The sequence below is a fragment of the Echeneis naucrates genome, chromosome 14 (assembly GCF_900963305.1).
Source record: "Echeneis naucrates chromosome 14, fEcheNa1.1, whole genome shotgun sequence".
In the NCBI taxonomy this organism is placed as follows: Eukaryota; Metazoa; Chordata; class Actinopteri; order Carangiformes; family Echeneidae; genus Echeneis; species Echeneis naucrates.
In genome coordinates, this window is record NC_042524.1 from 1,632,302 (window position 1) to 1,639,813 (window position 7,512).

Genomic DNA, 7,512 nt, shown 5'->3' on the forward strand with positions numbered 1-7,512 from the left:
ATATAATATGAGTGATTCAGCCTCCCTGGAGCGGCAGTATTACCGTACCCGGTGTGGTAATTGTTCCGTCACAGCTGCTGAAAAGTTCTCGCACTCACAGGCAATTTATTTTTCCTCTGTTAAGTGACTGAGGTTTTTGTTTTTTTTGTTTTTTTTTTCCCTCAGACATGACGAGAAGAAGAGAATAAATATTTTTGAAAATAGCCAGAATTATCCTGCAAATCAGCAGAAGTCAGAGACCTTCAAGCAATGATATCTATTACAACACGACACAAGCACAAACTGTTCTCAGCTATTGTTGGCTGTAGTCGAGAAGGCGTTGCTTCGCGGCGAAATACATTCTGAGGCATCATGTGGCCATGAATTCTGTTTCTCTCATTTATTTCCAGCCTAAACAAAAATGGTAACAGTCCAATGCTTGAGTTTGGCAGGAGGCCAGCAGCGTCCTGTAACTGTACGTCTGCCAGCGAGGTATCAAAGGGAATTTAGCTGGTGCGAGAGCTTTTTCGCTCGAATGGGCCCAAGTGTCAGAAACGCAATTTGTGACTTCAAAAGAAAATCTGAATTTGCGTCATTCTGGAGCACGAAGACATCTCCGACATCACCGCCCCATTACCGGGGATTCTGGGTATCTGACACAGATTTCAAAGAGCCAAACAACACTGACACGAGACGCGGTGACATCCTGCTGATGCATCACCTGATTTTCAACATCAGCATTTAGAGCTCCCCTTCTTCATGACGTCGCTGCTGCAGAACAAACTTCATCCGCCCGGATTATGTCGCCTGTTTGCTAACGGCAGCGGAGGATAAATAATCCGTTTGTATTAAATCAGAGCAGGACCAAACCTCCGAACCTCCTTCCTCTTTGAATTCATACTGAAGGCAAATCCAATATTCACTCTGCTGTTTTAGCTCTAGTCTGGTCTCTGGTGACTCCGGATGGAAATATCTGGATTTCTTTTGGCCGGAGGATGTTCCACTTTCCACACAAGCTAATCACCAACTGTGCTTTTGTCGGCTCTGAGCTGGTAGAGCGGCTTCACCAGAGCAGGCATCAAAACTTAAAACGTGTCTGATTTTCAGTGTTAACCTTCCTCTGCGGACACAAAAAATATGTTCACAGGTACACAGGTTCATGAAGTGGATGTTTAAATTCAGGAATCTCACTATTTGACATTCCTGAATGAAAATTGTGAGCCCATGAGCACAGAAACTCGGCTCACATCGATACTGTCTGCCGTTTCCTCATGATCAGTTCATACAAAAACTTGGCTGGCTGTGCAACAGACACATTTCTCCTCCGGTATAAACTTCCCTTCCCGGGAAAGTTTTTAGCTGTTGCCAATTCACACCTCATCTCTAGAAAAATCAATTTCGGGCCTATTACAGGAGGATCCGCGAGACAGAAAATTGCCCAATCTCTGCGAAGGCATTTGCGGTAAATGCAGTCATTGGTTTGATAGGGTCCCATGATTATTGTCAAGTGGAATTACTCTGTTCCAATACTGAAGGCAGCGTCAGCCATTAGGTCCTCTGTGCCGGACTGAACTGATGTAGCTGCAGATAAATGGTCAGATTTCACATTCAGCTCCGGCTCCATCGCCATAATGGATACATCCAATTTCTAGCAGCCTGGAATCCATTTGTTTGCAAGTTGAATGCATTCAAGGGTTTTAAATCTGAAGCTCACAGGCAGCTCTTCAGGCCACGACTGTGCCCATAATAACAAATTAAAATTTCATTAGGAGAAGCTAATTTCAAGTGGAGAAAATTTCTTTGACATGTCGGATGGTTTTCGGGACATGGGGTGCGTGAATTAAAGCGCCGGGGTGTTCGCACAAAAGCGACACTTTACATTTCACATGCAACAACTTTAAAACTGCAGAGACAAATGAGATCGTATTTCAGAGAAATTATAAAAAAAAAAGAAAATCAACCAGCCATCAAATTACAGTCCATCCGTCCAAGAGTTCTTGATTCACATCCATCAAGCTGAAAAAAGGATTAATGAAGTCAGATTACTGAGACGTTCGATCTAAAATCAATCTACTGATCGCAGAAACGATCCCTTACCTTCCCCGTCAGCTGGCGGCTTTTTCTTTTACTGGGGAATCCAGAACCAGCCGGAGGAGTCCGGGTCAGAAGGTCACAGACAGGAAGGGTTGAGAGGGAAAATGTTTCAGGAAGGAAGTTGATGATCAGGTGGTGATGAGGTGGGCGTGGCAGGCAGGTGAGTGGAAAAGTACTGAGAGGAGGGATGAAAACCAGGACTGGATTTGGGCTCCAGATCTGGTTTCAATGAGTCTTTGGAAATGTGACTCTGTTTATTTTTATTTTTTCGCTCTGGGCCGATGTGGGAATTCTTCTGTGACATTTTAACTGAACTTTTGTGGGCAGCAATGCTCCGCCAACAGCTGGAGAGTCAGAGTCCCCTTCACATCGGCAGTCTATGAATATAAAGGAAGCCCCATCTGCCTGTTTTGAAGACACTTCTAACATCAGGTTTCGTGTAAAACATTTAGGTGCAGACTCCGACGTTCTACGGATGCCTCAGTTGTTTGCAAAGCAGCATTAACTGAATGATTTCAGCCCATAAGAGAAAGTGGAGAGCCCTCTCATCACCTACTTGGTGACTGATTCCTGTCATCACATCCCAGATGCACTGGGGCTCACACTCTCCCATCAGCGTGGCGGTCGGCGTCGTGCTGAGATTCAGACCGCCTGCCAGATGACAGCGACATGATCCATGTGAAGATGAAGCTCCGTCTCAGTTCCCTGATGATCAAGAGGACACTTTTACAATCCAGCCATCATATCATCCTCCTCTTTTCCTGCTCTTCCCATCAGTCCTCCACAGCGGCGGTGAAGTGTGTGTGGTCCACTTCTGCACAAACTCATTGTGCGCTCTGATTAGAACACGCTGACACAAATGTCTAAAAATGAAACACTACATCTAGTTTGTCGTTGTTATCGTGTCGTTCAGATTCCTGATCAATATTAATGCCCTCCAGCAGCAGAAGTCAAACACAAAGAATTAAAATAGGCTCCAATAAAATACAAGATTAGAAATGGAGGGCAGGACTTCACCTTGGTCGCCCCTCCCACCTCACCTGGACTCCTCCCCTCACCCATCAGTCAGTATGTCAGCCTCTCCTGCTCACTCGTTTGTTTTCAGACCTGGCAGAAGACTTTCCAGCAGTCTCTACCGGGCCTGTCTCTGTTGTAACTCTCCGGACTGAAGGAATCAGAAGCCGGAGAATGGTTTGGATTTTAGTCTCCTCAGAGAGGGACAGAAGGACGAGTATGTCCTCTCTTAAGGCTTTTGACTCGGCTCCAGAGACGAAAGAGTTCAGACTTCATCTCTCGCTCAAAAAAAAAAAAAAAAAAAAAATTTTTTTTTTTTAGTTTCAGGTCACAATTGACTTTATTTGATTTCACTCATATCTGTAATTCCATTTCATTCTGATTTCCGTATCTCACGTTATCAAGAGGCTCTGCTTCACCTTCGACGGCTGATGATATCGTGCAGGTTAAGAGCTTTGTGATTTGAAAATGAAATGAATTGTCGGCTGAGGTGCTCGAGGCAGCAGCAAATGAATGGATCCCGTAATGAAAGTGAAATAAACAGAAGCACTATCTTTTAATAAACATACAGTGTAACAAGGACAGGAAATCGTCTTCGTAATGTCAGCATGAATGCAGCAGCCATCAGCCGGTGACGGCAGCAGAAGCTGGGCTGTTAGTGGCCTAACAGGAAAAGTCCGACATTTATTTAACTAATGATGGCGGCGCCGCACTGCCGCAGGCCAACATCAACCTTTTATTAATACAGGACGTTATTTCTTTATTGTATTCAGCTCAGGGCTGCTGCAAAGTGCAAAATTAAACAATCAAGGCGCCCCAAGGTCGGTTTGGTTATGTAAAAAAAAAAAAAGGTGGTTATTTAGGTTAGAATAAATAATTAAACAACACATCTGCAGTTTTTTTTCCACCTTCGTTGACATGACAACAATCTTAACCACAGATAATCAAAAAAACATACATTTCCTTCTGCTGACGTCGCCTAGCAACAAAACCTAAGGATGATGTCATAATAACCGGCTGACAGGGGGCGTGGCTTTTAGCCTTTGGCTGCAACTTCGGTCTGTTGCACAATAAATTCCCATGATGCATCAGTCAAGGCCTGGATAAATAATGCAGAGAGGCTGAGACTGTTTCAGATTTTCTGATTATTATGGATAATATTACTTGGAATGCAGGAGGTGAAAATCGGAGGGAAACTGTCCAGAATGTTTGAACAGAGAGAACAAACACTGACAGGCAGCGAAGTGAAAGAGTCTGTGTTTATAGTCTGTATGAGACCTGCGGCTGGTTCAGGACCTAAAGGAAATGTGCTGCACTTCACATTTTCCTTCAGTTCACTTCTTACTGGATGCAAACCTTTATGCATACTGCAGGAGATGTGAGACGTGAGAGTTGAAAGAAGAAGAAGAAGAAATGGACAAAAGCTAATAAATAATCCGATCAAATGATCCATGAGATCAAAACGCTGTACGGCGCGGAAGAAGTTTGGTTTATGTGATTTCAGACCAGGCAGCCATTAATCCTGTCATCGCATGATGCCACTGGGATGGACAGCGGCGGCGTTCCATCGGTTTGACGAAGCCCTCAACGCAAACAAAACAATACTGCATACTTTGGTACTTCTTTTTGGGAAGATTTTCTTTTTTTTTATTAGTATTTTTTACGTGCAGCCACGAGGATGTGTGGACAATATCCATTGGTTAGTGGCCTGTTGAATGAAAACAGCTGATGCGACCGATCTCTAGTAGTCTGACACCGCCAGGCTGTCGCCGCCAACCACTGCAGTGTAGACGGCTCCTTCAGCGAAGCCAATGGCTCCCTTAAGCACAGACAATTTCACACATGAAAGGTTTACACTTGAGCGAAGGGAAATCCATCCATCTGCAGCCTTTGAGGTGGAAAGAAGAAGGAAAAAAAAACCACCAAAAAGCCAACATGGAGCCTGTCAGTCTCTGAGGAGCCGACGAGTCTCTGGGAATACAGATGGAAGCAGCCTTGAAGGTATGGACGGTGAAATGAACGAGCCTCCCAGGAAGGAATAAAAACAAATCTTCCAGCTTTGGGAAGTACAGGTGTAGAAGGAAGATCCCCTCCGGCCGCACACAAACTATCAGTGAAATCTCACGCTGCTGGTGAGGGCTGAAAAGTAACAACGAAAGGCAATTAAAAATGGCAATTAAAACTCGCATTCATTGAGCCGTGCCTCGTTTTCTCATTCTGAGGTTCTGACGCTCACTTCATGTAACACGTGTGTAGTTTTTGTTGGGTTTTTTTTTTTTCCCAATTGCATTTCCAGCGAGCGACCTGGCGATGCTCGCGGCAGAAAATGTTTCAGCATTTAAAATCACTGCTGGCAGCCGGATCGAGGACGCTTCTGATTTTTTGCCTCTCCACGTTTGTCATGTAAAACATGCTTTGGCACAACCTCAGCCTGACAGCCCCCTCCAAAACTCCTTTCTCTTTATGCTCACCGTCAAAAAGCAATGGGCTCTGCGGCGGGTTAAGCAGCGTTCAGGAAAACCGCCTGTCTGATTTGCGTGCATGTGTGCGTTTGTCAGTGAGGTGTGCACCATAAGAGGTAAAGAACTGAAAAGAGATCCGCCTCATTTCGCACGTCTGTAAAACATTTAGTCCGGCTTTAAAAAGTGGATCCACCTGAACCTGAAGCCGCGGGATTGAATCTGCTGCTGTAGCGAGCTGCTCTGGTTTAAGGCTTTCAGCCATAATCTGGAACCGAGCTGCAGGGATTTGCTGCTCGTCGTCCACAAGATCTGACACTGATGTGTGGATCACAGTTCGCCGCAAAGCTTTTGTGCTGAAGTTGTTCCGTCTTTTCCCCCAGACAGCGGCCGCCGACTTGGAAAAGCATTTTTCAACAAATTCTAACACCACGCAAAGATTTCCTTTCATTTAAGTGGTGCTGCAAAAGGTTTTAATTCCCAGACACTCAATCTACGTTTTCAAAATCTCAATTTTCCCCCTTTTAAGCCTTTTAGTGGTGAGACTTTCGATCCATCAGTGACGGCGGGAAAATGAAGTGGCTTTCTGAAGAAATCCATTACCTGCCGTTGGTTTTCACAATCAGAACCGCTAAAGCAAAACTCTCTCACTGTAATTTCGCACCACACGTCGCTCATTTCAGCACAAATTTTGCAGCCTGGCCATTTGGGTCAGAGCATGAAGAACTCAGCACAGCTTTTAGTCCTCACTGCACGGAAAGACCACAGCAGGACGTTAAGTGGAGGAGAATCACATTTCTGCTGTCCTCCTGGACTTTTTCCTTATTTTAACCATAAACGGTCCACAAAACTTCAAACCTTCCATATCCGTCAGTTCACTGTGTTAACGAATTAATGTTTAACAGCAAAGGAGCGGATTCGCCGACTTCAGGATTGGAATGACTGCTAAGACTTGATATCAGCTGAAAAGGGCAACTTCTCAGCTTTCAGCAACCGCAAACTTACGGAAATTGGAAGCGAATGTGTCTCTGGCGGGCAAAGTTCAAAGAATCTGTGTAATTTTGAAGTGTTTTTAAAAAGGCAGCACTGATTCAGTTTCAATGCAGTCCAGCTGGTGTTAAATTAACTTCCAGCAAATTACACATTTTAGGTCAGGAAGTTGGAGAAGAGCTCACAATGAAGGGCGCTGAGTAAAATACATGCACGCACTCCAACTAGTCCTCCGCTGAATCCCGGAGGAGTCCTGATTCTTGGACATCAAACGTCTGTTCTTGCTAATTTACGCTGCGGCCTTCCAGAGAAAACAAACAAGGTCAAGCTGGTTTAATCTGATGTAACACCCGCAGTGGAGCAACAATCGTAGCACGCCGCCTTCCAGGCCCTCAGTCAGAGAGATCACAAAGGAAGATCAGAGATACAGAAGAGAGTTCAATCACTGCTGCTCTGATGCAGCACAAAGAAAAACGCAGTAGATTACAGCATCGATGTTTTTCCACCAACACGAGTTTCGTGATACCCCAGATCAGACGTGCAAGACGACCTTCCCATGAGGAACCTGATTAAATTGATCGCTTTCTCCGCATTTTAATTAGTTTAACAGTCAGGGCACCACGAGGTCAACTGTAAACAGGAGAAAGACTAAAGAGAGATGACAGACAGAGACAACGTCTCCGTCTTCCTCCTGATCCATCCACGTCAGTCCAAAGAACATAATTACAGAGTCTGTTCAGCAGGAAGCACCCTAATTGTTTCCAGCGGCGTTTCTTTAGAGTGAAAACGGAGAGCTTCACCCAGATTTGTCATCCAGACAGCACGACACATCGACAACAGCCGTCCTATTGACTCCTGATATATTTAGAGGCCTCTGACTTCATCTATGAAGCGTCATCTCACTTCAAACTCTTCACCTCGTCTGTGCATGAACAGTGATTATTGTGGGCTCACAATGTTGCATCAAACAGGGAGA